Below are 9,645 nucleotides of genomic sequence, written 5' to 3' on the forward strand. Positions count from 1 at the left end.
AGAGTTCTGGTTCTACACGCCTCAATTCGTGTGAACCTGGTCTAATCGTAGGCATTCTAGACACATTAAGCATTACTTAGTATATCACTTTTTAGGGTTTTTACAGTTTTGTTTGTCCATCGATTGGATCAAAGAAGATGCTAGTGGAATGGATAAAAAAAGATACTAAGTCTGCACTTACAGAGGGAATCGATGGACCGTTTGTCAGGGTCGTCGATTAAAGAAGCATTTTTTTACAACATTACTTATTTGAATTTTTTTAATTTAGGACAATATTTGTTACAAATAGGGTGTAAAAACCTCATTTCTTTGGTTGGGTTCTATTACCACTTTTCATAGTTTTTTTTCGGATATTGGGTTTTTGCAACTTTAAAATTAATTCAAATTTCGATATTTGGTTTTCAAGTAAATTCTTATTGTTTCAAGTTCAATTTATTAATTTTCTTCAAATTTGTCATAGTAAGTTCATGATTTATTGTTTGTCCAATATGAATTGTGTTCTTCTACCCATAGGCAACAAAATCTACAACTAGGATTGTGGGAACCATGGGTGATTAACAAAGTAAACCTAGCTTACTAAAAATTCTCAAATAGGTTATTGCATGCATTCATAATTCTTTATCTTAGAATTCTCTTTAACGAGTGCACACATTAGAATTCACCTTATTGCTACTTGACACACCAAGGAGGTACTTAATAGGAAAAGAATTATTAACATAGATATATTAGGAAACTATCTAATAGGATAGTCTTGATTGTTGCGAATAAATAACTTAGCGATACATCAAATACGAACTTTAATATGAACTAAAGGTAAGGGTTAGTAACTTAGACACACGTAGCTAGACGAATGTACGGAATGAAATTCTCTAAATGCCTGACAAAGGATTTAGAGGTACGTAACTTATCACTTTGCATACAAAACACTAGGGAAGAATTGTTATTGTTAAGGATAGGAAATTATGAACCTATGGGGAACACTTGCACCCTAGCTTATCACACGACTTGATAAACACCAAAGAATTAATCATGTTACTTATTTTACATATCAATATTAAAAGACTTTTGTTTCACAAGATCCCCCCTTTTAATTTTCCTTTTTTCAGAAAGGACTTAGCAAATTAGAAGTTATCGTACATTGAAGTTAAGTCGAAGCCATTTTCCTTGTGGGATCTACACCAACCTAATAGTTGGGTTCATTATATGATACGACCACTTGTACTTCTTTAGGGATGTATAATTTGAGCTTATCAAATTTTGGGGTAGCTGCCAGGGAAAGTGGATTTTAGATTAACTTTAATAGCATTACTGAATATTAGTCAAGAATTTCCTAATTTTACTCTTTTGTTTTGTTTTTGTTTCTCTCAGGTCTAGCTCTAGTGTATGTCAAATTTACGTATCCGAAGAACCAATAATTTTGTTCGATCCAGAACTGGACCATACACTTTGAAGAATGAATAATCCGCTGAACATTGCTAATCTAAGTGATGGGATCAATCTCCAGCTCCCACCACCAATTGATGCTTAGAATGAAATGGTTGCAGAAAATTTGAATGATGATGCTTTGAGAAATAAACCTCCCATCCAACACCCTCAATAGTTCTATAGGGGCAATGTCAATATGACTGATTTTGATGGGCCTATTTTCCTACCTCCTCTACTACAGGGGCACACGTGTGTGGTATCTAGGAGTCTGATGCAGTTGCTCCCACCGAGCAGTTTGTTTTTAGGGCTACTATCTGAGGATCCCCATGCTCACATAGTTAAACTGAGGTCGGTGTGAAAGAGTTGTGTGGGGAGGCCACATTAAGATATAAACGTCATCGGGTTGAAAGTATTCCCTCTTTCATCGATGGGAGAGACTTCAATATGATTTACGGATTTGTCCTAAAATTCTATCTATACATTGGATCAGTTGAGGGATGTGTTCCTAGCATAGTACTACATGGTTTCCAAAAAGCTCAACCATAAAGATAGAGTGAAAAACTTTGTGGCACTACCTGGGGAGTCGGTATGTAGCTCTTGGGCGAAATTTTAGTGCTTACGTGAAAGGTTTCCGAAACCACCACTTGATGATGAATCATTGAAACCTTATTTCAATCAGAGACAAGATGATAATAATAAGGTAGTTCTTGATATTATTTTGAGTTGTTTTTATAATGAGTGCACATATGTAGAGATTGTAGAGAAGTTGGAAAAAATATTTGTAACAATAAGGCATGGAGTACTAGAAAGTCGGATACCTGGAGAAACACCTTTTTAGTGCTACTCACAATCCAGTCACAGATGAGATTCAAGGAGAGATGGCTCAAATGAGAACTGAGCTTGGGTTTGTATTGAAAAATGTCAGTAGAGGTTCATAAAAGGTAAATGCGGTAAATTACATAATTGAACAACTAGAGCCAACGGATGACTTCTATTATAAAGAGGATACTTATTTAGTGAATGATCATATGGGGGGTTTCGACCGAACGCCCAAGGATCTGATCAGGAGAATTCGCGTTAAGATCAAGGAAATCTAGGTAAAAACTATATGAATTACAAAAGAGAGGGCCATTATGTTCGAGATGGAAACTACAACCGTGACAACAACCTCAATCATGGTAAATATGGTAACATAACTGATCGAAGTGGACCCTATGTTCCACCTCAAAACTGGGAAGTTGCTCCTAGGGGTGGTGGAGGTAGTATGGTGCGAGTTGAAGAATTGTTGTAGATAATGATGTCAAGGTTTGATATTAGTGATGCGCATGCCAAGGAATTAAGAGGTGATTTTGCTAATATTTTGAAAATTATTGATGCACAAGCGATCTCCATTAAGCATCTTCAGTTAGAAATGTCCCAATTAACCATTACTGTGAACCCACAACAACCGGGCACTGTTCCTAGCAATACAATTCAAAATCCTAAAATGATGGACATTGCATGGAAGTCACTAATCGATGATGTAAGAAAAGTAATGATCCACCTATACGTCTGTGGTAGAATATGAGATGAGAAAAGATGAAAAAATAGTTGAACTAGTGGTGAATGGTGGAGAAAACAGTGAAAGAAGCAGAGGTACCCCAAAAAGTGATCCCTGTTCCAAAACCACAACCACCATTCCTTCAGAGATTGGTGAAGAAGACTGAGGATGGTAAATACCAACATTTTATTACTATGTTGAAATAACTTTCCATAAATATCACTTTGATAGAAGCTTTGGAGCAAATACTCGGTTATGCCATGTTCATGAAGGATATGGTTACAAAAGAAAAGATCAGTAAGTTTTGAGGATTATGACCGATTTCAACATTGGAGTGCTATTAATAAAAGGTCTCTTATGTAGAAGAAAGAAGATCCAAGAGCTTTAACTATTCCATATACCATCATCTTATTACACATTTATAAAGAACTATGTGATCTAGGTGCAAGCATAATTCTCATGCCTCTGTCGATTTATAAGAATTAGGGTTTGGGTTACCCAATACCCACTGCAATACGGTTTACTGATGGCCGATCAAACAGTGAAAATGCCCATTGGAATACTCTATGACGTGCTCGTGAAGGATGAGTGATTTCTTCTAGCTGATTTTGTGGTTCTTCATTGTGAGGTGCAGTTTTAGGTTCCGATTATTCGTGGGAGGCTGTTCCTTGCAACTGGTCGCGCTCGGTTGATATGGAAAAAGGGAATATGAAGTTTAGGGTGAATAATAAAGAAGAAACTTTCAACATTTAGAGGTCCCCAAGAAGAGTGGTAAGCTCCAAACGGTATCTGCTATATCCTATGGGGTTGATAGTACGTCTAAGGTACAAATCGAAGAGCGCCTTAGTGTTGAGGCACTAGCGGCAGTGATCAAGAATTTTGAGAGTTATGGTATTGAAAAGAATAGGTCTTTGGTTGCTGCGATTGAACAAGGTGAATATCGGTAAAAACCAACGAAATCAAAGTTAGATATGAAGCATCGAAAGTCTCAACCCGCGATACCATCTATTGATGATGCTCCAAAATTAGATCTTAATGCTCTACCACCTCATCTAGTGTATGTGTTCATGGAAAGAGACGACACTTTGACGGTAATCGTTGCACCAGATTTCAGTCTGCAACATGTAGAGTGTTTGGTAGAAGTGTTAAAGAGGTTCAAACGAGCCATTGGTTTGACTGTTGTAGACATTATTGGGAATTCTCCCGGTATTTGTTCGAACAATATCAAAATCATGCCCGATCACAAGCCAAGTATTGAGCACCTGAGACGGTTGAATCCACCTATGCAACAATTAGTGAAGAAGGGGATCATTAAGTGGTTTGTTGTCAGAGTAATATATCTTATTGCATATAGTAGTTGGGTGTGCCCTGATTAGTGTGTGCCCAAAATGGGCGAAATGATAGTAGTTCCCAATGAGAGAAACGAGCTTGTATTAATAAGGCCAGTGACTCGATAAAGATTTTGTATGGATTACTAGAAATTGAATACATGGACGTGAGAAGGACCATCTCCCGATGCCCTTCATGGACCATATGTTAGATAGACTCGCAGGAAAAGGATGGTATTATTTTCTTGATGCCTATTCAGGTTATAATTAAATTTTAGTTCCTCGGAGGATCAAGATAATACCACCATTCTTGCCCTTATGGGACGTTCAAATTCAACAGGATGCCTTTTGGATTAAGTAATGCACCAGCCCCTCTCAGAGATGTGTTATGTTGATATTCTCCGATATGGTCGAGGAAATTATTGAAGTGTTTATGGGTGACTTTTTAGTGGTTGGCGACTCCTTTGATCGGTGTTTGAGTAACTTGCCGTGGTTGTCAAAAGATGTGAAGATTGCAATCTTGTTCTAAATTGGGGAAAATGTCATTTTATGGTTAAAGAAGGTATAGTATTAGGCCATCGCATATCAGAGAAGGGGATAGACGTTTCTCGAGAAAAAGTTCATGTTATTGAGAGACTTCCTCCCCCAATCTTTTTAAAAGTTGTGAGAATTTTTTGTGACATACGGGCTTCTACAAGAGTTTTGTTAATGATTTCTCAAAAATTTCACATCCTTTGTGCAAATTATTCGAGAAGGAATGTAAACTCTATGTTGATAATCCTATCTGAAGGAGTTTGGCGAGTTGAAGGAGAAGTTTGTGTTTGCACCCATAATTATTTTCCTAGATTTGAATAAGCCATTTGAGGTGATGTTTGTGTATTGGGACAAACAAGGGATAAAATCCTTCAACCCTTCTATTATGCAAGTATGTCCATAAATGAAGCACAAAAGAACTACACTGTTACTGAACAATAGATCCTTACGGTGGTATTTGCTTTCAAAAAAATTCGGTCCTTTTTGCTTTGCAAGAGAGTCAAAGTGTAGAGTGACAACTCCGCTTTGAGGTATTTGATAGAAAAGAAGGATGCAAAACCAAGGTTAATTAGATGGATGCTACTATTGCAAGTATTTAATTTTGAGGTGAAAGATAGAAGAATTGACAATCAAGTTGCCAATAACTTGTCCAGATTAGAGGATAAATGTTATGCGAGAGTTGGGTGAAAAGTCTTAAATTGACGATACTTTCCTTGATGATCATGCATTATCCGCTTCTCTTGATTTAATTCCATGGTTCGACAACTTTGCAAATTATCAAGGTAGGGATATAGTTCCGTCGTACTTTTCCTTCCATCAGAGGAATAAGTTAATGCATGATCTGAAAAAGTTCTTTTGGAATGATCCTTACTTATTCTGAAGTTGTGCTGATGGGATTATTCATCGTTATGTTCTGGAAATGGATATGTTATGTGTAGTTGAGGCATGAAACTCCTCACTTATGGGTCGACATCACATTGATATACAGATATCCAGACTGCCCGCCAGAGTTTGAAGTGTGGGTACTTGTGGACAACCATTCACGAAGATGCTCACGAATTTTCCAGGTCATGTGATAGGTGCAAAAGAGATGGACGAATTTCGATGATGAAAGAGATCCCTTTTGAATCCCATTCTAGTAATTGAGTTGTTTGATATATTTGGCATTGATTTTATGGGCCCGTTTGTGAGATCTCTTGGATGAAATCTATACTTTTGGTAGTGGACAACGTGTCCAAATGAGTGTAATCCATAAATCTTTCAAACAATGAAAAAAAGAGTGTCACCGCGTTCTTGAAAAAGAACATTTTCTCCAGATTTGGCACACCTAGGGCCATTATAGTTACGGGGGATGTAAATTTTGCAATAATTTGTTCAAAGGGATATTGGATAAATATGGGGTTCGCAACAATAAGGCCACTCCGTACCATCCACAAAATAGTTTTTACACCCGGCGTCGTCGCCTGCTCGGAGGACTCAGACAAGCCTCTTTGCATTCTTCATAACATGTCATCAGTTAAAATTTGCAAAAATTTAAAGTTTTTACATTCTACTGAAGTATACTACACTTCATACTTATTATTCATAGACCATAGGATATTTTTTGAAATAGTCTCACATATATAAAACCATTTGAAGATTGCAAATATGGACTTAGCAAATACATATACAATATGCCATACATGCCTTAATACAAAAGAATCCAAAGAAACATAATGGACATAGGATATTCCTAATATCTACTAAAGTCATCATAAACCGGTAATTAAATGATAGCGTCCCGAACATGAGGAACTACCAACACTTTGAGAAAGAGTTCCAAGCTTTTTCAAATCGACCTCCTTAATTTAAATGGGCGGAACCTATAGCTGAAGTAATATAAAGTAATGGGGTTAGTACGCCACATGTACTAAGTATGGGTATATGCACATAACATATAAGGATATGCATAAAAAAGGATCACTTATCGTTTCATTAGAAAACATGCAAATTCTTGTGAACGTCTTCAATGCATATACCATAGAACATATGCAAGTCAAGGATTCCATCAACATAAATCATGATTATAATTAATGACATATTATCATAGAGTCATGTTACTTCTCATATTCATGGATTGTATAACATAGAATACAAAGACACTTACCAATGATCTCATCCCCAACCTACAAGTGCAATGGTCATGTGAAGCCCCATAACCCCATAAAACCAAGTAGATAAGATAGAAGACCATAGGTAAAGCATTACTGCATATAATATGTACCATAATTAGTCATCACTTTATATAGCAATATAACCCAATAACATATTCATCATAATGACCAATAGCATATACGATTATCATCATGTATAATAAACATATACTTTTCATGTTGTCATATTTCATACGAACAATCTCCTAGGACTACACTTAGAAGAAACTTGAGCAATATCTAGGTAGGGTCCCATACCCCTACCTCTACTAAGTAGACTCCTCAAGTCACCCAAGTCAACGTTCATTTACTTGTCTTTCATTTTACATGACATGACATACTCCTTAACCGACATAGACCAGGTGAGCTAAACGTGAAATTCCATGTCATAAAACCCCACACCGAAAAAAGGTGGTCTACCGGCAAAAGGAGAACCTAACATGACATAGATTTCTAGGTGGATCCACTAGATAGTATCCTTGCTGGAAAAATAAATCAAGAACTAGGAGATGTATTAGAGACCCATAGTTCCACATTATATTGAAACCTCAATCTCATGAGGGTCATTGTGAACCTACCTTTCCACTAGTGAAGGGACACCACTCATATCTAGTTTATTGATTTTTAGCTTAAATCCCTTTCTTGAAATAACCTTTCAGTTGTCTTTTATCATAAAATTATCATAAGTAATAGGAGATTAACTCCTTGTATAAACATGATCATGAGATCTTTGTGATTAGCTGAGATTTCCTCTAATTATAACCCTTCGTATGTGAGATTAACATAACATAATCATCTTGTGTAAAGCACAAAACAAAATATCATAACTTGCTTTTATCGTGTTCCTTTTATGATCTCACAAATAACATGTTTGTAGCCCAACATTTACACATAAAAACATTATACATAATTTATTAATAAATATCAAGATTTGTAGGCTACTATAAACTTGGAAGAGTAATCACAACTTTAGAAGACTTACCTTTTGCTTTCACGGACCTTTTTTCAAGAACTTAGTTCAATTTACAACATTTATAACCATAACATAGTGAAATAATTCGAATATCATAATCAAGAACAACTTTTCAAATTCTATACAAGATCAATTCATAATGTAGGGTAAAGGATAAGGGTAATTTAAGAGTTCATTCTACTCTTAGTTTCAATCCCTACGTTTTCATATTATCCAGTAGTAGAAAAAATCATACAAAACCATCATGTAAATAAGAACATACAAAACCATCATGTAAATAAGAACATACTTCACAAGAAATTAAAACATAATAAGCATATAAACATCGAAAATTGTTTGAAATAGACTATAGAAAACACTTACTTTTCAGTAAAAATCATCAATCTAGGGTTAGGTTGAATTTGTTTTGTAGAGTAAAAACCCTAGAATTGAAGTTTTGGCAAACTTATCTTGAAAGAACGTATTGGGGAAAGAAATTACAAGAGTGAACCACCCATACCTTATGGTTGAAGAATCAATGAAAATTGGATGAAAAACTTGTGGTCATAGTCTTTTTCGTTAAGCTCATCTTGTTTTTCAATGGAGTTTGAAGAAGAGAGTGTTTTTGAGAGAATGAGAGAAATATAGTTTGATCTTGTTTTGGACGTCTAAAAGTGGTATAAAACTTACCTAATATAAATATATAGTCTTCCTATGAATTACCCAAAATACCCTCCACTTAAATGGTTCTTTTTAATAAGTTAAATTACCAAAAATACTACTTTAACGATTTTGGGAAGTAGATGAGCGTCGCGGGGCCAAAACCCATCATTTTTATTGAATTTTGAGTTGAGGTAGTGAGGTGCGTGTAATTCTCGCATCACGAGGTTGCCTTTCAAATATTGAGGCAGAACACATCGTGTCCAGCTCGCTTCGCGCACCACACCTCCACATCTTGCCTGCTCGTAGGCTACCAGGTAGGCTGCCCACGCATGTTTGGGTCCTCCCAAAGGACCCTTCGGGTGGTCCTTGGGGTGTCATTACAAGACGTTTCGAATCTTTGTACTACATACTACCTAATCAATGTCACTTTACAAAATTTGGACTTCATTTGACACCTTTTTACATTCGCATAACATAGGGACGTCAACTAGTTTAAATTAGCTAGTTTCTGGACGTCAAGGTCTTTCTTAGTCGTTTTGGATCTAACCTTTTCCAATTGAGTTTATTACATTAATATAGGTTTGGAAATATCATTTTAAACATTAGTTTATGGATTAATCTCTACTCTAAGTCATGGCATTTCCGGAGTTTTACATTATCTCCCCTTAGGAATATTCATCCCCGAATGACACTAAAATATTTTGGAGGTAGGAATAGACTCGATACTAACAACACAATCAATAAACAACATAAAAATCATAGCTAGTCACAACCCATAGGAGTATATCCGAAATCCTTACAACACATAGCATAACATTACAAATAACACTCAATTCTTGATACACAACATATAAAAGCTCCATATTCATAACACATAGTGAGGAATTTCCTTCTCAAGCATATCATAAGCTCAAAATGAATCAAACAGTCGTCATGCTATCTTTCTTCTCAAAATGGAAACAAAACAACAAAATATAAAGAAAACATATGCATACAGGTTTCACATAAGTT

This window comes from Solanum lycopersicum, chromosome 9, assembly GCF_036512215.1.
Source record: "Solanum lycopersicum chromosome 9, SLM_r2.1".
NCBI lineage: Eukaryota > Viridiplantae > Streptophyta > Magnoliopsida > Solanales > Solanaceae > Solanum > Solanum lycopersicum.